At 41.0% G+C, this 26,775-nt stretch overlaps 1 protein-coding gene across 8 annotated transcripts in view; it reads left to right on the forward strand.

Annotated features, from left to right (window-relative positions):
• Nucleotides 1–26,775, forward strand: part of CDH18 (cadherin 18) — a 279,170-nt gene that overhangs the window by 99,990 nt on the left and 152,405 nt on the right. For 3 of the 8 annotated variants that reach the window (XM_068161965.1, XM_068161973.1, XM_068161972.1), the window contains exon 1: nt 5,582–5,707. The gene's annotated coding sequence lies outside the window, so the exon portion shown is untranslated. Of the gene's footprint in view, nt 1–5,291; nt 5,319–5,581; nt 5,708–10,219; nt 10,405–12,488; nt 12,509–13,525; nt 13,575–26,775 lie in introns of those variants that run through there. The other 5 variants (XM_068161966.1, XM_068161969.1, XM_068161968.1 and 2 more) reach the window with 5 other exon arrangements.

Raw genomic sequence — 26,775 nt, forward strand, 5'->3', positions numbered from 1 at the left:
GCTGGGGCTGCTTAGCCTGGAGAGGAGGAGACTCAGGGGTGACCTTATTGCTCTCTACAACTACCTGAAGGGGGGTTGTAAACAGGCAGAGGTTGGTCTCTTCTCCCAGGCAGCCAGCACCAGAACAAGAGGACACAGTCTCAGGCTGCGCCAGGGGAAGTTCAGGCTGGAGGTCAGGAGGAAGTTTTACACGGAGAGAGTGATTGCCCATTGGAATGGGCTGCCTGGGGAGGTGGTGGAGTCGCCGTCACTGGAGGTGTTCAGGAGGAGACTTGACAGGGTGCTTGGTGCCATGGGTTAGTTGATTGGGTGGTGTTGGGTGATAGGTTGGACGTGATGATCTTGAAGGTCTCTTCCAACCTGGTCTATTCTATTCTATTCTATTCTATTCTATTCTATTCTATTCTATTCTATTCTATTCTATTCTATTCTATTCTATTCTATTCTATTTGTACATGCATGTATTTGTGGTTTACACACACACATACACTTATATATATATATGTATAAAAGAAGAAACAAATGTAGATTTTTTTACCTTTTAAATGCTTTTGTGGAGCAACAAGACTTCCCTCTGTTTGTCACACTTCTTATTGCAGAAATAAATGAGTTGATGACTTATGCTCTATCTGGTGAATAATCATTATATGCTGCCTTATTCACTGAAATTGTGGAAAAAAACCAACTTATAAGAGCATATTTTGTTTTCAGCTATATCCTTGGGCTGTTACACATAAGCAGCATTTGATCAAATGGTTGGTAGGCTGAAGGGTAACCCTACATTTTGCCTCTTAATCAGTGAGGAGGGCACCTATGGAGGCTGGCTCCACATGAATTCTTTTTCATGCGATATTGTGTGGATGTTAAGAGAATAAAGAGTTGTCTTGTAATTCCTTCCCCCTTCACCCCCCCAGTGTAACTGACAAATAGATTTGAAAGCTGTTTACCTCATAGTTCAGTAAAATAGTGAAAGCATTTGGATAAAAACAGCTCACCCCCTAGATCACAAGATCTGAATCTAGTGCTATGCAAAATCTAACAGAAGTTGCATGAGAGAGAACATTCTGAAGACTGTGTATTAAAGCATTGATTCATATGTGCTGCAGTTGCAAGCCAGAGGACATATAAATAGCAAAGGAAAACAGCTTCTATTTCATTCCCTCTTAGAGTTTACATCTCCCAAATTCAAACATCTAGCTGCTTCTTACTTTAGTTTGCTACCCTGCTTGCAATGTAATTTTTAATGTATACCACTGAGCAGATCACAGTGATTTTGTTTGAAAAGTTCTCAAAATCCAGCAGTGGACTTTAGCCTAACTTTGATACAGGTGAGTAGTGTTTTTCTTTCCATGTAATCTGGTAATCATGCCATTAAGCAAGATTTGGGCAGACTGGAGAGCTGGGCAAAGAGGAATCTAATGAGGTTCAACAAGGATAAGTGTGGAGTCCTGCGTCTGGGAAGGAATAATAAATTGCAGCAGTCTACTGCTGCCTCTAGGCTGGGGAGCAATCTGCTAGAGAGCAGCCCTGTGGAGAAGGATCTGGGAATCCTGGTGGATAGTAAGTTATCCATGTGACAGCAATGTGCCCTTGTGGCCAAGGCAGCCAATGGTATCCTGGGGTGCATTAAGGAGAGTGTGTCCAGCAGATTGAGGGAGGTTCTCCTCCCCCTCTACTCTGCCCTAGTGAGACCTCACCTGGAATACTGCATCTAGTTTTGGGATCTCTAGTTCAGGAGGGACAGGGATCTACTTGAGAGAGTCCAACAGAGGGCTACTAGAATGATTAAGGGACTGGAACATGTGCCTCATGAGAAGAGTCTGAGGGGCCTGTGGCTTTTTAGTCTGGAGAAGTGAAGACTGAGAGGGGATTTAATAAATGTTTATAAATATCTGAGGGCTGCATTTCAAGAGGGAGGGGACAGGCTCTTCTCAGTTGTACCCTGTGATAGGACAAGGAGTAACGGATACAAACTACAGCACAGGAGGTTCCACCTCAATGTGAGGAGGAACTCTACAGTAAGGGTCACAGAGCACTGAACAGGCTCCCTAGACAGGTTGTGGAGTCTCCTTCTCTGGAAGCTTTCAAGACCCATCTGGATGTGTTCCTGTGTGACCTGCACTGGATTATATGGCTATGTGGTCCTGCTCTGGCAGGGGGTTTGGACTCGATGATCTCCCAGGGATCCCTTCCAACCCTCAATATCCTGTGATCCTGTGGTATAGCAACTTCCCTTCTGGTTATGTTAAATTCTAGAATTACTCATATCATCTCTCCTTTATCAGTCTAGATCACTTATACATGGGGTGCCCATCATTTACACTTTGGATGCTGCTACTGAACCATAATGCCGGTAACAAGTAGCTTTCTCTTCTGTCCTGCTGTTTCCTCCCTGGACTTTGGGTCTGTTGGAGCAGGCTGTAGTTTCATGGCTCACTACAGGGCACATGTCCTGCTGGCAGGAAGCTAGATTCCTCTGCACCAGAAGGGTATGGTGCCAGGGCTTCACTTGTATGTTAATTAAATTTTTAATACACTGCTGTAGCAGGTTGGATAAGCAGAGGCCGATGCTTTACTCACTTTTCTGTGCTGGGTTAAGAGCTGGCTGGAGGGCTGGGCCCAAAGAGTAGTGGTGAACGGTGCCACATCCAGCTGGCAGCTAGTCAGTAGTGGTGTGTAGTGGATATGCCCTCAGAAATGAGCAGCAGATGTATCAGTGAAAATATAAGTTTATTTATATATATGTACAAACTCTGTAACGGGGTATTTACAGTCACCCTTCACAGGTATCAATATTCGGTTAGTGGAACTATCTTTACAGAATGTTATGGATGGGCATTTAAATCAAAGTGATTCACAGAACTTATAATCGAAACTGAGTCAGAGAGTGGTGGGGGAGGGGTTGGTCAGTGACCGGCAACCCTCCACCCGGAACAATTTAAACGCTACCCTAACTGAAGCTTTATAAAGAAGGGCTTGGCTTACTCAGAAGCTGAGAACTTCGTGAAGTCTTTCCTTAATAATGTTTATAGTCCAGAGAACGTGGCACGGATGTGCCGTAATAAGGAGACAGGAAATGGCGCCGGCCGCGTGGCCGCACCGCGTGGCTCTGCTGCTCTCTCCCAGGATACAAAAGGTTCCTCGCTCGGAGGGGGGCCGTGGCAGGTCAGCAACGCTGGTTCACACGGGCTACCAGGTTTTCTCCTACAACGATGGATCACGCAGCGGTTGATCCCACGGAGTGCTGTCCATGGCACCGCACGCAGCTGGGTGACGGTGGCAAAGGACCACGAGGCCTCCCGAAGCACTGGCACGCACACACACACAGGCTCCAACACCGAGGCGGGGGGCTCATTTACCAAACGACCCCTATTTACCGTTTGCCCCAGTGAATACTGGTCCAATAAGCATCTGTTGCTAACGCAAACATTAACCAATGAACTGACACCTACCAAATATAGCCTAAGTATATGCTATACCCAGGGAAACAAACATATAGCCTGCCTGCCTCTTGTGTACTACAGGGGTGAGACCACACCCAAGTAGACTGTTTACCTGGACTCAGTGGCGCCAGGATCCCCCCCTGCCACCTCCAGAAAGGAGGGAGAACAAAGGAGGGTTAACACACAGGGAAATATATCCTACCCAAATGTTTGGGGCACAATCCTGACCATAAGCATCCTTCACTACATGGTGTCCCCCAGAAATCAGTGTTGGGCCCTATCCTGTTTAATATCTTTATTGATGATCTGGATAAGGAGATAGAGTCCACCATTAGTAAGTTTGCAGATGACACCAAGTTGGGAGCAGGTATTGATCTGTTGGAGGGTAGGAGGGCTCTGCAGAGGGACCTTGCCAGGCTGGACAGATGGACAGAGTCCAACACAATGGCATTTAACAAGTCCAAGTTCTGGATGCTGCACTTTGGTCACAACAACCCCATGCAGTGCTATAGGCTGGGAACAGAGTGGTTGGAGAGCAGCCAGGCAGAAAGTGACCTGGGGGTACTGGTTGACAGCCAGCTGAACATGAGCCAGTGGTGTGCCCAGGTGGCCAAGAAGGCCAATGGCATCCTGACTTGCATCAGAAATAGTGTGGCCAGCAGCAGCAGGAAAGTAATTTTCTTCCTCTATACTCAACACTGGTTAGGCCACACCTTGAGTACAGTGTCCAGTTCTGGGCCCCTCAGTTTTTAGAAGGTCACTGAGATACTTGAACGTGTCCAGAGAAGGGAAATAAGGCTGGTGAAAAGTCATGAGCACAAGCTCTATGAGGAAAGGCTGAGGGAGCTGGGGTTGTTTGGCCTAGAGGAGGCTCAGGGGAGACCTAATTGCTCTCTACAACTACCTGAAAGGAGGTTGTAGACAGGTGGGGATTGGTCTCTTCTCCCAGGCAACCAGTACCAGAACAAGAGGACACAGTCTCAAGCTGTGCCAGGGGAAGTTTAGGCTTGAGGTTAGGAGAAAGCTCTTCACAGAAAGAGTAATTGGCCATTGGAATGAGCTGCCCAGGGAGGTGGTGGATTCACCGTCCCTGGAGGTGTTCAAAAAAGATTGGATGTGGCACTTGGAGCCATGGTTTAGTTAGTCATAAGGTGTTGAGTGATAGGTTGGACTTGATGATCTCTGAGATCTTTTCCAACCTGGTTCATTCTGTGATTCTGCTCCATTAGTGAAACCCCAAATCAAGAGAATGACATTAATCTTAATTCCAAATAAAGTGTATTTGGAGTAAGGATGTTATAAGAAGCCCAGATTGTGGAATGACTTCTGCATCAGCCATTCTGCCTTGATCCAGAGCAGCCTGAATGACATAAATTATTCACCAACTCACTGTTTATTGTGTAGTGATATGAATACAAGGGTGTTAAAGAGCAGGCAGTCTTTAAAGAAGCGGGGCTGATCTCGAAGCAGATGGGTGGCCAATATGAAAGCTCCAGCAGGGGTGGAAGAAGGTATTAAAGGCATCCTTCAATCTGAATCTTGCAGTCACCGTCGGACCATGTGGCTGGCTGATAAAGGAGCCAGCAGTTGGATGTTTAGCAGCCTGTGACGACTTTGCACAGAAATAGGAAAATTTATCGCCGGCGTGCCCCACCAATGCTGTACTGCCTGCTTTCGGCGGTGCTCCCCTTCCCTGCATTCCTCTCACCCGACAGCCCAGCCCTCTCGTCCCTCGGCCCCCCTCCCCGGCACCGAATTTAGAGGTTTGCTGTCGCCAAGCCGGAACCGTCTTTCAGCAGCTGTAGCAAGAAAGGGGGAGGTTCGCAGCCGCGCAGTTGCCGGACAAAGATGTGCCTGCCCGCACCGGTGATACCGGTATGTATGGTCGGAGGGATGGAGGAGGGGATGGCTGCATCGCGCTTTCTTTCCAGCACCGGGACTAGCCGGAGTCTGCCATTGCGCGCACGAAGGTGAATGCAGCCACGAAGTGCTGGAGAAGGGGAAATCAACACCGAGATGAAAGAAGGCCGGGGGCGTGTGGCGGGCGGGGAGCGGAGCGGAGGCGGGCGAGCGGCGCAGCCAATGGGCCGCGCTGCCGGCGCTGCAGGAGCTGCGGCGCGGGGTTGGGGGTTGCGAGGGTTGTAGAGTCGGGGCCGGCTGCCTCTGAGGACTGCGACCAGCTGTGCGGCCAGCGCTGCGAAAAGTCTCATTTTGCTTCTTATAAATTAAAGTGCCTTGTCACCAGTTAGGGCAAGTCATCCAAGGTAAGGCTTAAATAAAATAACACTTAAATATCTAGCAACATGGATATTTCTGGACGGTCGTGCTGCTAATGCAGCCTTCTAAAGAGTGCAAAATATTTTTTTCGATTAATGCTATCGCAGTGGGTCCACTTAAAGTTATCGCTGATACTATAAGCCTTACCCTTGTGGTGCTGTAGAATAGCGTTTGCTTATTCGAGGCAATTACAAAGGGACTCAGAAAATACAGGCTTGGAAAGGTAGCGGCGCTCTGTGTGTGTGTGTTTGTGTGTGACCGGGTTCGCAATACCTACAGTCCTGCTGCTTAACGGCAATAACGTGTAGATGCATTTTAATGGTGATGGCAGGCAGATTCTTCAGCTCGTCTCACGTATATGAACCTTTCTATACAAAAGCACGCCATGTGAAACTGTATGTGAAGCACATTAAGCTTGGTATTTGAATAGAAATTTCAGCTTTGTTTTTTCTTTCCTATATTTGTAGTATTACATGATAACTGAGGACTGAACTTGCAGGGGGAAAAAAAACACCACCATCAAAAAAACCTCCCAAACCCCAAAACAACAACAAAATAAACCACCTCTTGCAGATTTACCTTTATCTGCTTGTTAAAGCTTAAGCAGTGACCCAACTTTACTTTGTATAAATGCCATTGTAAATAATGCACAACCCAAAATGAATCCTCTCTTCATTTCCTCCTAGCTCACCCCCATAACATCTTTCTTAATTAACAAAAACGAATATGTGCCTGTAGTCCACATGACATTTTTGCCAATTGCACTGCCAATTGTTTGGAACTGTGTTCTTGCAAAAAACAAGTTCCTCAAGATGACTTAACTAATGTGTATCTTTGAAAACAGCCTTTCTGAATCTGGTGTACCTAAGTGACAAGATCCAAGGAGGACAGGGTGCAGAAGCCAATGAAATGTGGAAAGTTTATATCCCTGTGTGTGGTTCCCTGAGTGGGTCTCTCTAAAGCAGTATGAACATTTCTTACATTTAGATTCAGATTAAGGTTTGGGATAAATCCATGATCATCAGTGTCCCATTAGTTATCATGATCAAAAGTAATACAATGGGAAAAGGTAACATTAACTACTTCAGTTAGCACAGGTTATTAAAACCACTGCCTCTGGTCAAGACAGATTTTAGTTTTTATTCCAAGACACTAAGCATAGCTCCTATATTTCCAAAGCTTTACTTCCATGCTGCAATCATATACAGTTGTGTGAAAACACTGAGGCCTTTCTTCTCCTGGATGGTAGCAAGTACTTGTCTTAAGTGGAAATATTAAATTAATTTAAAAATTTGGCATATGTTTGACATTTTGCCTAACTATAAAGGTAAGAGCACTGCTTTAGAGAAATAAATACCTCCCTAACCTACTCTATCACCTTTGACTGAGAATTTCAGGCTTTTCTGAAGAACATATGATATGTTATAGTTGACTAATGCAAATTGGTGTTGCTTGTTGTTGTTGGCTGTTGTGTGCGTGGTTGGGTTTTTTGGTTTCGTTTGTTAGATTGATTGGTTTTTATGCAGATTTGTGGGAACAGAGTAATAGTTTTCTTTTGTAGTTGGTTAAAATTACTAATCATCCTACTCAAGGACTCCAGTACATAACTCTGAAAAACAAACTATCAAACAGAAAAAAACCCCAACCAACCAACCTACCAACCAACCAACCAACTAACCAACCAACCAACACCTAACGACAAACAATCCCAACCCATTCAGTCAGCTTCTCCCTCTAAAAAATGAGAGGAGAAATAGACTGGACTCCTTTAAATAGGAGCAGATCCAGTGCAGAACCATGACTTCAGGGGCACTATGCCGCTGACTGAACCATTTATAAATGAGTTTCAAAATTAGTTTCCTTCCACTTTTAGGTGCAGAGGATCTGATAAGTCTTCACTAGAAAAGGAGTGCTGGCCCTGGTACTAGGACAAAATGATAGGAGTGCTAACCCTGCTATTAGGACAAAATACTGTTCAAAGTTTTAATACTTTGATAGTTTAAGAGCATTTTTCTTTACTGCCTACATTAAAATTGCTGTTGCCTAGTGGTTTTTTCCCTGTAATGTACTCCAAGCCAACGACTTTGTTGGTGCATGCTATGCTACCTTGTAATAGTTCTGGTGAACATAATGCAGTGTTATAAAACAACTGGGGATAAATGTCTTTAACATCCAAAGTAAGTGTGTGCAAATGCATGCCAGAGAGGTATAGGTGTTACTGTACTGTACCAGTACTAACATTCCTGCAGTACATAGTATTTATGTAATAACTTTCAGGGAACAATCTGTATTTAAAAGTGATGATAAGAAAACAAAACCAAACAACTTTCTCTCTGCAGTCAGTCTAGCTTCAATCACTGGTTTTAATAAGGACTGGATATTTATCAATATCTAGAAATAAACACATTTAAAATGTGAGTAATTGAATTGTTAGCTCTCAGCATGGAAGGCTTCGATGTACATCTCAGGCTGATAAATGAAATTTGAAGAGTATGAAACATCCTGTTCCATGACTGAAAGGTTGAACTCTGTCTAGGATCTACATTTCTGTTACTACAAATAGTTCTGAAAATTATCAGTGTTATCAGATTGAATCAAACCAGCTAAATGCCAGTGAGTAATTTTTTTCCCTACAGATGATCATGATCTCCTGCTTGGACAGTTAACAGATAGTTAGCTCTGGCAGACCTTTCCTGCAAAGGGACCTAAGCTAAATCAGCTGTCATGACAGCTTGGTGCACAGTTTGCTTGTAGGCAATGCAAACTAGAGGTGGTAAATGACATGACAGGAAGGGAAGTATATACATAGAAAAAAAAATACATAAAGTGTTTCTATTAATAGAAGAGATTCTATTTATCTTAGAGGAAGGAAACACATATATGAAGGTCATAAGCAGAAATAATATGGGAACCCCAAAATTGCCTACAAAGGCTTTCTATTGCAGCATGTAAATATCTCTAGCATTAATCATAGTGAAAAAAAAGTTCTATTTTAAAGAGAGTATAGTCCAGTGATAAATTGAAGTGCTTTAATTACACCATTTCTTTGACAGGAATTCTTAGGCACTGGTCTGAAGCGAACTGCAACTTCCTGTATTACATAATATTTACATGCATGATAATTACAGAATGAATATTGTACAATACTGTTTTAAAGGAACAGTGACAAGCCTAATACTGAAGTGTTAATGTCACCATTGTTCTGTAAATTGGTTTTGATTATAAGCAAAATTGTGCTCTTGGTTTCCAGTAAATGAAGCTATATGGAATTTGAAAATCCAATACAAGAACCACAGTAGAATTTTTAAGAATCTCCTGAATTTGGAGCCAAAAAAAACTCTGTTTTTCTCTAAGGCAGAAAGAAGACAGACTGACAGAATGCATTTTTTTTTTTCCTCCAAAACTGGACTTTATCAGACAAACTACTGGTACTAAGATGCTTTAAATAATGTACAATTCCTTTTTTGAAGTGATCTCTATGCAGATGGAGAATCAACAGAAACTTAAATAAAACCAGTTGAGGATTTGAAGATGCTGAGCTAATGCTACACTTGCTACAGTTACTACACTTTGTTCAAATCTCCCAAGTCTCCTGCAGTTTGTTTAGGGGAGGAAGAAGTTGTTGTTTTGGGTTTGGCTTGGTTTTAAATGTCTTTGTGCATTGAACACTAACAGAACAACATAGCTATGCAGCTCTAAGATGATGGGGTGCTTGGTGCCATGGTTTAGTTGATTAGATAGTCTTGGATGGTAGGTTGGACGTGATGATCTCAAAGGTCTCTTCCAACCTATTCTATTCTATTCTATTCTATTCTATTCTATTCTATTCTATTCTATTCTATTCTATTCTATTCTATTCCATTCCATTCCATTCCATTCCACTCCACTCCACTCCACTCCACTCCACTCCACTCCACTCCATTCCATTCCATTCCATTCCATTCTCTACAAGTAACTGTTAGGCATTTGCACATCTGCAGTTCTTGTATACTGAAAACACATTGAACAGATGCCTGAGACCTGTAAGAATTGTGATTTTGCATGATGGAAATTGCATTTATATCTTTGTAGAATTTCTTCAAACTTGAGCAGAGTTAAGGCTGGGTTTGTTAGTAGTGTGTTATTACATAACACTGATTCATCACTATTCATGAAACTGCTTCTTTTAAGCAAATATTCTTGTAATGGGACGTGTTTAGTTTATGGACAAGTTTTTCCACCCTTACTTCACCTTACCTAGGTTTATCCAGTGCTTACATGGACAAATTTTAAAGGGTATCTGTAAAGTGTTGTATAAAAATACTCGTTAGCTCAGGTACTGGCTACATTTCTGCCATAAGACTGTAGCAACCTGTGAGGTTTTTTGTGTCTGTGCAGTATTGTAACCCTGAATTCTCAAAGTACTTTACAAGAGGGATAATCAGTCACATTGCCTTGATTTTAGCAGATGGGAGGAGTGAGGCAGTAGGATGGGCGTGAAGGTGGAAGCAGGCGCTGCTGTGTCCTTGTCTAGTTCCTTCATCAGCTGTGGGAGGTAGAGCTGGCATTGCAAATCAGCCAGCTTCAGGTTTTTCTTTCACTGTGATGGGATCTTACACTTGATTTGTTTTTGACTGTTCTGTGGAGAAACCTGCTTCTTCCTGCTGGTGACATAGGTAGTTTGACCTGAACTACATGCCTAAATGTAGGTCCACTAATCTGTCTATCTTGTCTTCTTCCTGTGAAGTATTTCTGTTGAAAATAATAGACTCTCTGACTCTTTGTTTTGGTATGTCCAGGTGTATCATAGAATCACAGAATGGTTTGAGTTTAAAGTGATGCTTTAAAAAAGAATGTAAAACTTAGTGATCATATCCTGCAGCAGTACAATGAATTATTTTGTGACCCATGCCTACTTATTTTTACAGGTGAAAAGGTGTATTTCCATAATTAAATTACTTATTTTAAATAATATTATGTGGTTAGATCACTCAATCAAGTAAGTAATATACTGTTATGCCAAAGTTACACCTTTGGATTTGAATGGATTTCTGGCTAGGTGTTGGTCCAGCTTTCTATTGTTGATGGTACTTGAATTGATTGTACAAATAATTAAAATAACATAGTGACCTTCTCTGTAGTAGGGCAAGCATCTGAGATACTCAGATCTGGCTTTGAGAGCCTGTCCCGGTGAATCGTATGCTATTTGAAAATACAAGTGTTCCTTCAACAAAGGAACTTTCCTATAATTAGTAAAAAAATTAATAGCATAGCAATGATGATAGGAGATGGAAAGTGTTGCTATTAATTTTGATGGTGTTGGAGTGCCTATGCATGTGTTTGTGCATATTTGAAGGAACAAGTAGCTGCTAAAAGGGAGGTAGCTCCTTTAGTTTGTGCAATAGTGAGAAAGATTTAATTTGACTGCAAGAAGGTATTTTTAACAATGACATATTGTATTAGCACCTTGGAACTGTTGACTCTTCTAAGTGTAGAATCGTGGCTTTCAGGAGAATTGAAATAAAACTAGGGCATGTGAGCAGCACTGTAGTATGGCAGCTATTAACTGCCTGTGGGAACTGCCAGTATTTAAAAATGAAAAGGAAACTAACTTATATCTGGCTCAATCACTATCTAGTTCATGTTTTACATATTGTTCTTTATAATATATGTTATGTCTTCTTACTGGAGTCATAAAACAAAAGCTACACGTCATTTATTAAATGCGATTTCCACACACTTTGCTGATGAATAAAATTTGTTACATATTTGCCATCCCTTAAAGCATGAATTTGTGTATTCATAGTAGGGAATTTGAGATTAGAGTTCTTATCTTGCCAATTTAGCCTAGAGAGATCTCGTATATTTTCATATTTGCATGGCAGAAGGTGTAAAATGATCAGTTCATTTAGCATTGTATGTTAAGTTTTGTTTGCTTGGGTTTGTGGTGGTTTGTTTTTTGTTTTTTTTTATATTAAAGTTCTGCTCTAAGACTTCTTTCAGAAAACTGCTGAAGAAATGTAATGTTCATTCTTGCACTCATTCATTTTCAGTGAGAGGACAACTAATGCTTTGAAAACCAATGTAGTTTTTATTGGAAAGCCTTCTAAGTGTTTTTTAAAAGTGGTAAGACATCTGCAGGCAAATGTGTTTTTGAGTGGTGCTCAACATTTCTATCTGGTCGCTTCTTTCAGTGTCAGATACAGACTGCAAACTATTCATAGTACAACTGTGTCATGTGAGGTCTAATATTTCCTAAATGAGCTGGGTTTATTTGTTATTCTGTATATTATCAGGACAGCTACCCTCGGTGTAAGTGTTATGGTCTATTAATGTGGTGAGTGCCCCAGAGTTGCCTCAGGGAGCAGCATGGTGGGAAGATAGTTCCTGTTCCTGAAGCAGATGATGTGACCTGCTGCCAGAAGTGTCTTCAAACAGCAGCAACCTCTTCACATGCACATTATGGGCTTGGAGGATGTGTGTAGGTTATAGGTGAACAGTTCTGACAGAGTATCGTAGATCCCTGGCTTGGTGCTGGGCCACAAACATATTCTGGTAGGGTCTCTTGGAATGCTGTGAATTGGACACTGTAGATTTAGAGGGAGTACAGAAATATTGTCCTGGAGGAGGCCTTTCTGTTTCTTAGGTTCAGCTCAGAAAACTGCGTCATGCTAATAACAAGCATGTTGGAGACCTCTTGACCTCTTCAGGAGAAGGGAATTGATACTGAAAGTGTATCTTACCCTGAGATACACTTGAGAATGTAGAGGAGCTTATGGAAAATGTATGCAAGATGACTTTGCCAACAAGTAGTTACTATTTTGTACTGGTTGGGTTTTCATTTAGTGTCTATGTTGGTTTTTTGGGTTTTGTGGGTTTTTTGGTTGGTTTTTTCCCCCCTAGTTTTTTGTTTGTTTGTGATTTTTTTTGCATGTATTTCTGGGTTTGTTTTGTTTTTCCCTTCTATTAATTTTCTTCCAGATTAGAGACCTCTGCCATTTTATATGAATGTTTGGCAAGTTCCAGATCTAATGCAGTGAAAATGGGAGAAGCAACAGGCTGGATATGGGGAAAGAAAAATAGGGCACCTTTATTGTGATAATCTTTCTTTAGCCGTGAGGAAGATGAATGGAAAAGGTGACTACAGAGATGTTATTTTTTAGATGCCTCTGAAAACTAGCCTCCTAGCCAGAAACTATTCAGGAGATTTGTAAATACCTCTGAAGCAATGCCAGGAGGAAGAGCTTTGTTGACTATAGCCGTGCACTGTGACTTGAGATGCTTAAGGCTATGTAAGGTCATGTGAGGAGTGATTTCCTAAAGCTATTAATTCCCACTGTGCTACTAAGTCAGTTTGGCTTGTGTTGTTACATTATGGTAATGTTTTTGGTCAAATGTACTATGTCATGGCAACATGCTTTATATGTTTCCTAGTTCTCAACTGAATCAGGAGAAGCTCCTATTTATGTTTTGGTTTGGTTTGGTTTTAAAACCAAACAAAAAAGTATAACATTCTTGCAGTGCAATGAGTTTACTCCACAGGGCTGTTGTGTGATAATTACTGCTTATTACATTATAATGAGCACTTAACTCTATTCATTGTGGAGCATATTATATTTTAATGAGAGTTGTGACTCCCCTGCAGAGCAAAACTCAAGAATGTAACTGCACGTGCCTCATTTCAATTGATGGGAATTGCGTACATGCACTTATTTGCAACACATAGGTGAGAACCTGCCTTTACACACGGGGTATTACTTTTCTTAACTTAGCAGAAACCCCCAAACATGAACATGACTATACTTAGCATTCGTATTTCCTTACAGGTGAAAGAAGAGTGGTTTTTATTAAGAGTCTTGTATTAAAGGATCGTTTGTAAGTATTTCGTTCAGGATTTCAATCTACTTAGTAAAATAAAACTTGTGAATTAGTGAGATTTGGTACACAGCCCCTTCCAAATCTACAGCTCTCAGATGCAAGTTTATGTTTGTTTTTGTTTTGTTTGTTTGTTTAATATTAATAAACATTTAAGTAAGCTTACATCAAGGGTAGACTAAACAGGGGAACTTTAAAATAGAAATTGGCTTTTTTCTGCTGAGGATTGTCAACATACTGGAATTGCTGTATTCAGGAAAAGGAGAACTGAAAACTGAATGCCATACAAATTGATTTGTAGATAAGGTCTTAAGCCTGTCACCCTGCCTAGTCAACCTTTGTAGATTGCTGGTGATCTTGCTGTGACACTAAAGCTTTTGATAATGATATTTCTGTAATGTCTACATACAGTGTTAGCCCTAAAGGGAAAAGCTGTGCTCTTCTCTATTGTCTCTTGATGTTGCTATACAAGCAGCTTGAAAACAAGTCAGCCTGAAAAATGCTGCTCTATCAACGTTCAGGCTTAAAAATATGAACTGATTTTCCATTGTGGCACAGTTTTTTATCCTTTGTGAAACCTGAAAACCACCTCAATTTTCTTATTTTAAAAATTGTAGTATTATTAAATCAAACAATACTTTTTATTTTCTTTACTCTTCTTGGACAGTTATACTTTTGTTTTAACATCTTTGCCATTCACAGAGACTTGCAAGCAAGACTTTACTGAATTTATGAGTATGCAACAATTATTTACTGGCTGATACAAACAGTAAATAAGGAGAAAGGTTAACCTGCTTCTAGACAAGTGTGGGTTTCTGTTGTGCATGTGTACACTAGCGATTTACTACTCACGTGGGGAAATGGGAACCTCCATTGCTGCTGAGGATAGGGCAGTAGCTGTTCTTTTTGAGTTGTCTTCCCAACTCCACACTTTTTCCCTTGTGCTTTTACACTTTTAAATGAATTTATTTACTTTTTCATGACTTTGTCGTTACTACCCACTCTGTATTTTCACTTCTGTCTTCATTTTAGCTGTCGCTACATTGGAGGTCCACTTTATTTGCTCATTTTGGAGTCCTCAATATACCTGACATTAGACAACATTATATTTGGAACAAAGATGGGCTTTGATTAGTTGCAGAAACAAGTAACTTCAAAAATTGATAGATTAAATCCAATTTGGCCTCTTCCCAGCTGTAACTATGAACATATTTTGTCTGTAGGAAATACTAGCTTAAGAACTGCACATAATAGCTGGCCTTTTAAGCTCCTTTCTCCAACATATCTCATGCTGATGAAAGTGTTGTATTACCTGATGTGAAATTCTGCTAAGTAATTTTAGCAATTGATCAAAAAAGCAGAAAGGAAAGGATAAAAGAGATGAAATAAAGGATTCAATAAAGAAGTAAAAATATGTCATTTAATAAAGACATTGAAACCTTTTTTTGGATCTGTTACAAGAAAAGAAGGGCATGACTAAACCTGTTTTTTGTTCCTCCTGAAGTACTGTTGCAGATTATTGTAGTACAGGTGTCAATTAGAGTCAGCTTCTTTATGTCTCCTTATCTTTTTCTTTTCACAAGAAGATGTAGTTAGCTTTACAGGTTGCCACATAATGAAATTGATTTTTTTCCCCTGTCAGTAAGCTATTTATACCCTATGAATCTTACTCCTAAAGAGGATTACAGGCTTAGACCAAATAATCAGTGTTCAGAAATTATTTTTAGAATATTATAAGAAATATACTAGATACTGAAAGTTATACCCATCTTCTGCTTAACTTTGGCTCACAGGGGAAAATACATTTGCATATGGAGTTGGATTCCTACCTTGATATGTATGGAGATCCTCAGCCAAGGGCGTCTGGTTTTTGTTGGCAGTCCTACTCAACAGCACAGAAAGAACTTTTGCAATGGAGATGGATTCTCTTCATACCTTCCCATCATATCAAGCAAAGGGTTTCTCCAGAGCTACTATCATTTTTGTAGCCTGAATAAAGACTAAAACGTGGAGAAAATTTCTATTCAGGGAGCAGGTCTTTGCAGCAGGGGTGGCACCAGAACTTCAGAAATGTTCTTCAGATGTATGCATATTGGATGCCACTCTTGTCCCATCTGCGAGAGAGGTAGCAGTAGTGCTGGAATCATCTTTACAAATTTAGGGAACTGTTCTTCCATCCAATTGCTTACTAATGCCTTTTTTAATGATAGCAAGTCCTTCTTGCTATAAGGACTAAATGAGTTCTACATTTCAAGTCTTTGCATAAATTGAGGGAGAAAGCACTACTAACAAAACTTAATTTTCAGCACTTGAAAAATGCTGAGTGGAAAACATTAATCATTTCTTTAGTATGATCTAGCTGAAAGTTATCAGTTTGTTGGGGGTTTTGTGTGAGTTTTTTTTTTCAGCCTAACTTAAAATGTTTGTTTATACCTGCTATAAATTCTCATGCATATATTTGTTTCCACCTCTGTTCTTTAATGCATAAATACATCCTTTAATTTTTTTTTAACTTACACTGCAAGGTGTAAAACCCTATAACAAATGCACCATTTCTGTGTGAGAAGTCTCAAAAATGTTGACATTGAATAGATTCATAAAGGCCTTTCAAGAATGACATCTTAACATTTATTCATTCTGATCCTCTACAGTTTGCACTTCTTCAGTTCAAAAGACCACATAATTCTCTACTGCCTAAAGGCCTGAGAGGTTCATTTTGCTCTCAAGCAAAATTAATAAGTATTTTCAGTTACCTCCATTTTGTTTAAAGTTTGTCTTTGAAAGCTTAGCATGATGAATTTAAGATTTCCTTTCAGGCACATACCTATTTCTTTTCATTATTTGTATTTTGACGTTATACTTCTCAATCCTCATTGCTCAAGTGCAGTAGAGGATTATTGAACTCCTCTTTGTCAGGTAGCTCCAACAGACTCCAGTAGTTTTTCTTTTGAACACCTTTTTATAAGTAAGTGGCTTGTGATATCTTTGATTTTGCCTAATTGAAATCTCTGAAGTGAAAAAAAATAAATAACTGAACGAAGAGGTGAGCTGCGTGCCTAAGGTTGTACATAACCTTATTTTGCTTTCAATCATTCTTCTACTCTTATGCCTTATGGCCAAGTAACCGTCTAATACTATTCCTTTCTTCATCCCTATCACCCATTCCTGGATTTGAGTCTCTCAATTATTTGTCTCCCACACCTTGAAGAGAAGCTTCTGAATTTGTGTTTGTCTTTATACTCTCTCTGAATCCTGCTCAAAACTTAACTGGCCTCTTTTTTAGTAGCTTGCCTTTCTTGTCACACCTTGTTTAGGCTTATGTTTCTTATGGCAGGACTGTCTTAAAATTCTGTTTAAATATTGTTTAAATTACAGATGTTCAAGAGGGGATTGGACGTGGCACCTGGAGCCATAGTTTAGTCATGAGGTCTGTGGTGACAGGTTGGACTTGATGATCTTTGAGGTCTCTTCCAACCTTGGTGATTCTGTGATTCTGTGATACTCTTTACACAGATAGTTCAGCAGAAGTCCTGCACCTGGTTTGGCATTACCCGGTGTGACACCACAGCGTGGCTGCTAGCACTCTGGAAAAGGAGCACTGTGGAAAAGGATGTGCAGTACTCTTAAACAAGAAGGTCAAGAAAATGCAGTGTTGATTGGGAAGCCACTGAGGTGCTGGAGAATCTTTTATTGCCAGGCGATCAGAGAGAAGGTACCACAGGAAGCTTCTTGCAGTAGTAGAGGAGCCAGAACACAGCTCTCCTGGATGGTACACAGCAACACAGCAGGGGACAGTGACCATAAGAGGCAATGAATGAAATTTCTGTTGCATGTAAGGAGGCAGCTTTTCACAAGGAGCAAGGTTAAGCACTGTGCTAGGTTGCTTAAAAAACAGACCTCAATCTCTGGAAGTTTTTAAAACTTGTGTGGACAAGGCCCTAAAGCAACCCAACCTACCTTGAGGAGAAGTCTGGACTAATGATCTCCAAAAGCTCCTTTCAGCCTACATTTTTGCTTTTGTTTTACAGTATGCAGTCCCATTTGCAGCCAGTCTTTACTTTGTCATATGGCATTTAAAAAAAAATAAGTGTGCTGGGTTCTTTGGAGTTAGGTGGCAACTTCACAGGGATCCAGTACAATTCTAAGTCTTTAGCAATGTACTTCTTTAATAGTCTTGATATGGGAGCATGCTGCATCTATTAAGTGCTCGTTTCTAGTTACCTTGGATATGAATGTCCACTGGAGAAACTAGATTAGAGAATCTGATAGACTGACTTTTGGAGGATACTTCTTTACCTGCACTGACATAACACTCTTATTTAGCAGATATCTACATTTAGCCCCTATCTGGGGCTAAACTAGCAGTAGCTTATTACCCAGTGACCCAATTAGCTTAGCGGTAAAGTGGGATTGTGAGCTCTAGGGGATCAATTGAACGTGATGATCTCAAAAGTCTCCTCCAACCTCAGTAGTTCTATGATTCTATGACCTTTCCCCAGCAGAGAAGTGAATTGGGAAGATAAGAGAGTACTCATCTGTTGAAATTAAAATGGTTTTCATGAAGCACTAATGCAAATATAAAATATATAATGTTACACTTAGCCCAGCAAATGTATATTGTTTAGGACAAAGCATTGGATACACTTGTGAGCCATCTTGAGTCAGGCGCCCTGGATGACTCAAAACTGCTAATGGCCTGCAGCCCATGGCGTGCCTGTAATTCTATCTCACCAAAACTGGGACAGGAGGGCAGAATTTAAACTCTTTTTCTGATTTCTCTGTGTTTAGACTTATTTTTCTTTTCTCTTCAAATGGCATGCCACTGCAATTTAAAATGTCAATTTACAGAATGGCCTGCCAGGAGATATTAACCCTTAGTGCACATCCCAGTGGGATGTGGCCTAGCTGGCCTTAAGCAAAAGGAAGCACCAGCCATTCTGAAGGAGTGAATCTACAGCTTCACTGCTGTATATATATAATATTCTCCTAATTTCCAGTGCAGCTGTACTTGATAATCCTAAGTAAATGCTACATGTGTAGTGCATTGTGTAACCTTTGGAGAAATCTCAAACAGCCTTATTATCATTTTCCCCCAGTATATGCTAAATAACATGGGGAAAATAGATCTCTTGCAGATGGACACAGAAAACAATGTGGATGCTGCATTAACCATAAATACTATCTTTTTTGGTTATTTGTAATCTTTTTCAAGAAGAATAATATTGTTATATTTGTCAGCTTTAAGTTCACTGGGAGTGTGTTTTTAAAACAAAAAATAATTTGTTTTGCTAAGTTGATTTAATCTTTCAGCTGCAATGTTTTAAATTTTCTTTATCCAGAACGTGAGACCTATTCTTAGGCAAGAAACAGTTCTGTATCAGCTTAGTGAGGTTACTTTCTTTTACAATTTGCACAGACTACTGTATTTCATCTTTTCTCAAATTCAAATGTATCAGCACCTGATGGAGTCATAATTGAGTTCGGCTGTCAGCTCTGGCCAGCTACTCCAAAATAATCAAATGTTTCTATTTCTTAGAAGTGGCAAGAGTACTGTATCATTTTTGCTGTTGCAGCATCTCCTAGAACTTCCTAATTTTTTTTCTACTTTTTTTGAATGAGAAAGATAATTTTGATTTTTGTTTCCCCCCCCCAGCATAGAAATCAAAGTAGAGTGTGTTCTATCTAGACAGAAATTACCAAAGTAGCTACTTCGCTCTTACCTTTTCTTCCTTTTCCATGGAAACTGTGTGTCTTCTGAATTTATTATAGATTGCTGACAATGAAGAAATAAAATGTGACATATCTCTGGTGTTTATTTTTTGACTATATGCCTTTTTTATAATTTGGAGGGCTAAAGGTGCAGGTATCATTGCAATAATACTGCTTTGCAAGTGCCTTTGATATTCCCATCTGCAGTTTATGATTAGCTGTACAGAACCAGGCCTAGAAATACCTCCTAAACAAGTTGCTAAAAAGGGACTAAATTAAATGTGTGTTTCCCATGCTAAGTAAGATGCTATTTTTCCTTTCTAGGTGTTGTGAAATAAGCAGGTAATTAATTTTATTTAAAGTAAGTGCAGAAAAGAAGCACTGCCTTATCTAGAGCACTCATCTGTAGCCCAAGAAGAAGGTGAATTCAGTGTTTGCTTACTCATTGCAACAGAGCAATTTTTATCTTGTGTAGCAGGTGACATTTACTTGTGTTTAATGACCAATCTTAATTAGATATGTAGCAAGAGGGGCTGAACCAACTGCCTGATTTTTACCACTGGGTCTGTGGGACTTGGCAACAAATAGGATCTTAGAGACAGGCTTTGCATTTAGCCAGCTCATAAGCACGGAAGCTGGCTGTAGTAGCCATAAGATTGCCAAGGAAGGGGCAAAATCTGGAAGCCAAATAATAAGTGTTTCTGGTCTGGCTCCCTAAGGGACCCTACTCACAGCATCTTCTTTTGATTGTGTAGTGTATTTTAAATGCTGCTGGATTCAGTGAGTGGACTGAGCCAGCTACATCTGTGTAGCAATGTGGCCAGTCCTGGAATAAGTCGTATCTTGTAAAGATAGTGTGTTATTAAATGCTGCCACCTGCCCTGTGAGAACTGTCTTCTGTTTTCATACTTTTACTGAATTTGACTATACTATAAATGTAAGATATCATAGAAAACTGATGAGCTTTGTTCCCTCTTAGTTCCATAAACCAGAGATTTTTCTTAACGCCGTAGCCAAACTCTAATAAAGTTTACTGTGGTGTCTGTGGTATTCTGCCATTTCTTCTTCTTATCTGTCCTCCAAAACTTTAAGACTGTGGTCTGAAATACTGTCTTGGTTGCCGCTGATCTTGGTGGAAAGATTACAGCCTACCTCTGCCACTCTTCACCACATTCTGTTGGAAGTTATTATATCCTATTTCACAGTAGAATTGCATCTGTAGCCTGTTCTTAACTTGTCTCTGTCAAATAACATCCATTTAAAGACAAAGTGTAATCTGATAATAAATGTTTCTTCTGGTACCAGGACTGGCTATGCATGCAGTTAAGCTAGTGTATCTGAGGAAGCAGTAACATACAGAGGTGAAGGATGTTAATGAGAAACTGGGGAAGGTCATGGATGGCAATATTTTCAGTTAACTCACTGCCAGCCACAAAGATATTTAGTAACAACTGCATAGAAGTGAGAAAATATGGATGGAAAACTAGCGAAATACATCACAGATTTGATGATAATATTTTTTGCTACACTTTTTTACTTCTTGCCTTGCTGTGATTGTCCCCAAATGCAAGATTTCTTCCTCATAACATTGTATGTTATAGCTGATGAGCGAGTGGGCAGTGATGCCTCAATATGACATGAATTTTTATTTTAATTTCTCAGCTTCAACTTAGAGAATTGGGAAATGAACTCTGCTTAATGAGCAGGACTCACTAAAATTAACGAAGATAATGAGCCAGAAATTTTGCTGATTAGTGCCTTATACAGCATCAATGAAGTCAAAACTACCACATAGGTTGTAATTCAGAAGTAGTTTGGAGGGATGTCCAGAACTCTTTCCTTTGGCCTTTTTTATTTATTTCAAGTATTTCCTATCACACAAAGGTCTGCATCTGCTGCCAAAAGTTGTAATTGGGCCTGCAGATAGTGCAATTATCGTAATGTCTAAAAATTTACTTTTGCTGCCCTCAGAAGCCATCCAGGGAAACGTTACACTGGAATTGTTGAGGCATTGTTCATTGTTGTTTCCAGTACTCTTTTGGTGGCAGTAGGGTTAAATGTTTTTTAACATACCTCCCAGAAATGCAGGCTTACTTACCAAGATAAAAAAAGAATATAAATCTATGTGGACATATGTTTGTTTGTGTCTGTGTGCTTATCTGTGCTCACATGAAGGCTTACTTTCTGATAAAAAAAGCACAAAAAATATACCTGTGGAAAGATACAGGCACTGCATGTTATAATTTTTTCAAAGAATAAAAGTTCTCTTTGAAATTACATTCATCACTTATTTAGTGTTTATCTTTATTAGAATAGAATAGAATAAACCAAACCAGGTTGGAAGAGACCTTCAAGATCATCGTGTCCAACCCATCAACCAATCCAACCCACCCAAACAGCTAACCCATGGCACCAAGCACCCCATCAAGTCTCCTCCTGAACACCTTCAATGACGGCGACTCCACCACCTCCCTGGGCAGCCCATTCCAATGGGCAATCACTCTTTCTGTATAGAACTTCTTCCTAACATCCAACCTGAACCTCCCCTGGCACAGCCTGAGACTGTGTCCTCTTGTTCTGGTACTGGCTGCCTGGGAGAAGAGACCATCATCAGCCTGTCTACAACCTCCCTTCAGGTAGCTGTAGAGAGTGATAAGGTCACCCCTGAGTCTCCTCTTCTCCAGACTGAGCAACCCCAGCTCCCTCAGCCTCTCCTCATAGGGCTTGTGTTCCAAACCCCTCACTAACTTCGTTGCCCTTCTCTGGACTCGTTCCAGCAAGTCAACATCCTTCCTAAACTGAGGGGCCCAGAACTGGACACAGTACTCGAGGTGTGGCCTAACCAGTGCAGTGTACAGGGGCAGAATGACCTCCCTGCTCCTGCTGGCCACACTGTTCTTAATGCAGGCCAGGATGCCATTGGCCTTCTTGGCTGCCTGGGCACACTGCAGGCTCATGTTCATCCTACCATCAACCAGCACCCCCAGGTCCCTCTCTGCCTGGCTGCTCTCCAGCCACTCTGACCCCAGCCTGTAGCACTGCATGGGGTTGTTGTGGCCAATGTGCAGAACCCGGCACTTGGATGTGTTCAATCTCATGCCCTTGGATTCTGCCCATCTGTCCAGCCTGTCGAGGTCTCTCTGCAGAGCCTCTCCACCCTCCAGCAGATCAACTCCTGCCCCCAGCTTGGTGTCGTCAGCAAATTTACTGATGATAGACTCAATGCCCTCATCCAGATCATCAATAAAGATATCTGTAGATCTGCAGAGGAGTAGTGAGTTCATATATGTATTTCTTATGTTCTAATGGGCCTAGAATGGACTCATTGAACAATAAAATAGAGGTGATTTTGTAGCTAGGTGTACCAATCTAGTTAGTAAGGAACAAAATGTTGTGGCCTACATAGTGCACTTTTGAGAGACTGTTCTGCTTTCATTTATCTTGTCAGTAGATACTGGTAAAAGGCTGGAGGTGATGAAATCATAGGAGCTTCCTTTCATGTATCAGATCAGTTTTGTGGCTTGGTTAGCTATAGCAGTGCTTATTTTTGCTCTTAGTTTACAGTTCTTCAGCACACAAATATTTTGCAGTCACTGTAATTACAGAAAGTTTAATATACAGATCAAGTTTCCTAACAGAGATCTTTTACAAAGCAAATTTCAAAGTGGCTACTGACTTTGCTTGTGTAATGTTACAGCTTCACTATAAGGTTAGAAATATCTAGGCATTGATTTCTACTTGCACAGATTCTTAACTTTATGTAGTACGGCTAATGTGTTCCAGTGGTGCAACATCTTCATCTATAATGCTTGGCATCCACATAAACTTGCAGAGAACCAGAACTGGCTAAGTTGCTGGTCAGTACGTGACAAAGGATGAAAAAAAGCACCCAATACTCTACAAGTGATAATATTGTAGCTTCTTTCCTTACAATGTGTGTGACACACTTGGCATGACATGGGAAGGTTCAGTTGTTAGATCTATAAAAGTACACACACTGAGATAAAAAGGCACACAGTGAAAGGTCATATTTCTTCTCAGTTTCTTGGAGTGTAGGTGGTTTAGCAACTAAAACTAGTGGAAAAAATATATTTGTGAAAATCCTTGATTTTTTCTTTTCCCAAGAGAGATATTTTAATTGTTAAATATTTAGATTATTTTTTTCATTTTCCTTTTCTATTATCACAAATCCTGAAGTGGCCAATTACTATTGTAGGCCAACTTTGTCTAACAAGAAACAATGCTTAAAGTAATGCCAGGGTGAAATATGTCAAGATGTCAAAAATGTCTTCTGAGTAGGATAAAAACTATTGTCAAGACTGCATAAGTGAGAAGAGAAGAAACTAGGTCTGTTGGGCCTAGCTCAAAAATACAATTTGGCTGGGAAAATTTAGCAGTGCTCTGCAATGACAAGGTTTCATCTGACAAATACAGACAGTGATGCAGCAAAAGCAAAAGCAAGTCTTCTGACTTTAGTTCAGGCTTTGCATTCGTGTAAACAGGTTAAGCATTTTTCCTCTTAAAAATACATGGTGCCACATCCAGCTGGCGGCCAGTCACTAGTGGTGTGCCCCAAAGGTCAGTGCTGGGTCCCATGCTATTTAACATCATTATTGATGATCTGGATGAGGGCATTGAGTCCATCATCAGTAAATTTGCAGACGACACCAAGCTGGGGGCAGGAGTTGATCTGCTGGAGGGTGGAGAGGCTCTGCAGAGAGACCTCGACAGGCTGGACAGATGGGCAGAGTCCAACGGCATGAGATTGAACACATCCAAGTGCCGGGTTCTGCACATTGGCCACAACAACCCCATGCAGAGCTACAGGCTGGGGTCAGAGTGGCTGGAGAGCAGCCAGGCAGAGAGGGACCTGGGGGTACTAGTCGATGGTAGGATGAACATGAGCCTGCAATGTGCCCAGGCAGCCAAGGGGGCCAATGGCATCCTGGCCTGCATCAAGAACAGTGTGGCCAGCAGGAGCAGGGAGGTCATTCTGCCCCTGTACACTGCACTGGTTAGGCCACATCTTGAGTACTGAGTACTGTGTCCAGTTCTGGGCCCCTCAGTTTAGGAAGGAGGTTGACTTGCTGGAATGAGTCCAGGGAAGGGCAACAAAGTTGGTGAGGGGTTTGGAACACAAGCCCTATGAGGAGAGGCTGAGGGAGCTGGGGTTGCTTAGCCTGGAGAGGAGGAGACTCAGGGGTGACCTTATTGCTCTCTACAACTACCTGAAGGGAGGTTGTAGACAGGCGGATGTTGATCTCTTCTCCCAGGCAGCCAGTACCAGAACAAGAGGACACAGTCTCAGGCTGTGCCAGGGGAGGTTTAGGCTGGATGTTAGGAAGAAGTTCTATACAGAGAAAGTGATTGCCCTTTGGAATGGGCTGCCTGAGAAGGTGGTGGAGTCACCATCATGGAGGTGTTCAGGAGGAGACTTGATGGGGTGCTTGGTGCCATGGTTTAGTTGTTTAGGTGGATTGGATTGGTTGATGGGTTGGACACGATGATCTTGAAGGTCTCTTCCAACCTGGTCTATCCTATCCTATCCTATCCTATCCTATCCTATCCTATCCTATCCTATCCTATCCTATCCTATCCTATCCTATCCTATCCTATCCTTATGACTCATAACAATGGATATAAACCTCTTGATTAATACATTTAATGGGCTTCTGTAAAGTGTCCTGCATGACATCTTGGTCCCCAAATTGGAAAAAGAAGGACTTCAGGGATGGACCACTCACTAAATAAAGAATTGGGTGGATGGTCACATTCACAGAGTTGCGATCAGTAGCATAATATCCAAATGGAGACCAGTGAGAGGTGTTTTCCCTCAGGGGTCAGTATTGGATGCAGTGTTGTTTAATGCCTTTGTTGGTAATGTGAACAGTGGGATTGTGTGCACCCTCAGCAAGTTTGTGGATGACACCAAGCTGTGTGGCCTGGTTGACATGCTGGAGGGAAGGGACACTATTCAGAGGGACCTGGACAAGCTTGAGTGTTGGCCCCATGCCAACATCATGAAGTTCAACAAGACCAACTGTAAGGTCCTACACTGGGGTTGGGGCAATCTCAAGCACAGATATAGGCTGGGTGGAGAATGGCTTGAGAGCAGCCTTGAGGAGAAGGACTTGGGCGTGTTGGTTGATGAAAAACTCAACATGAGCTGGCATTGTATACTTGCAGTCCAGAAGGCCAACTGTATCCTAGGCTGCATCAAAAGTAAGAGTGACCAGCAGGATGAATGAGGTGATTCTCCTGCTCTATCTACTCTGCTCTCATGAGACCCCCACCTGTAGCACTGTGTCCAGGTCTGGTGCCTCCAACACAAGAAGGACAACTGTTTGAGTGGGTCCAGAGGAGTCCACAAAGACAATCAGAGGGCTGGAATACATCCCCTGTGAGGACAGAATGGGAGAGCTGGGGCTGTTCATCTTGGAGAAAAGGAGGAGGGCGGAAGCTATTGGTAGCCCCAGGTTTTGTCCAGGGGGGTTCTTGTGTTGTTTACAAATTGTAAATACATCTAAACACTGTATATTTTGTACATATTACTTGCATTTCATATTTCTAGATTTTAGTTTTCTTGTAAATATAGCTTCGTTTGCTTCCAACTGAGCTGGTCTGGCAATTTTATTTTGGGGGGTAATTTCAACCCACCACACTCTTCAGTTATAAATTCCCCTCTTTATTGTGCTTGTTAGTTAGAAATGTTCTAGAGTCTAGAAGTGGAAGATTTAGCTCAGCTGTGTGACTATTTTTTTCAAGGATCCTCAAGTATATTTTCAAGAAGTTAGTACCCAACCACTGGTTTTAAGATTTACAAAGTTTCTCACTAAGATGGTAAGTAAAGGTAACTTTAATTCTAAATGGGCTAGATGTTTCTGAATAAGTAATTTCACCTAATGTGGTAGAATGCAACATCTTGATTTGCAAGTCAGAAGTGTGGGGGGTTTTGTTTGTTTGTTTGTTTATTTTAATCAATATAGTCAGTAGATCTTATGGTTTAATAAAGTTCACTTATGAATGATGGTGGCTGTGAACATTATTATTGATTATTTCTATTTTATGGAAGGAAGGAAGCAGCTGATGGGTATAAAGATGACTATTTCAGATGACCCCGAGTGATAGACAACTGACAAATAACTACACTATCAGCTGTTGATGTCAGGCTGCTGTAATGCAAGTAACACGTGTCAACACTTCCGTAATCATATGCAGTGTTTCTTCATTGTATGGATTTACTATGTTACATAAAAAAAGAGAATATGGAAAGAAAAACAGTCTGCATCTATATAATGAAGTTATGTGGGTATTTGATACATACAACTGTGAATTTCCATGGTTTATGATATGGCTGCATCAAGAGAAGCATAGCCAGCAGGTCAAGGGAGGTGATTCTCCCCCTCTGCTCAGGTGAGACCCCACCTGGAGTACTGCATCCAGTTCTGGAGCCCCTATTACAGGAAGGATCTAGATGTTCTGGAACATGTCC

The sequence above is a fragment of the Melanerpes formicivorus genome, unplaced genomic scaffold (genome assembly GCF_026170545.1).
Source record: "Melanerpes formicivorus ecotype bairdi unplaced genomic scaffold, bMelFor1.0.p_v2 SCAF_61, whole genome shotgun sequence".
Taxonomy (NCBI): Eukaryota; Metazoa; Chordata; class Aves; order Piciformes; family Picidae; genus Melanerpes; species Melanerpes formicivorus.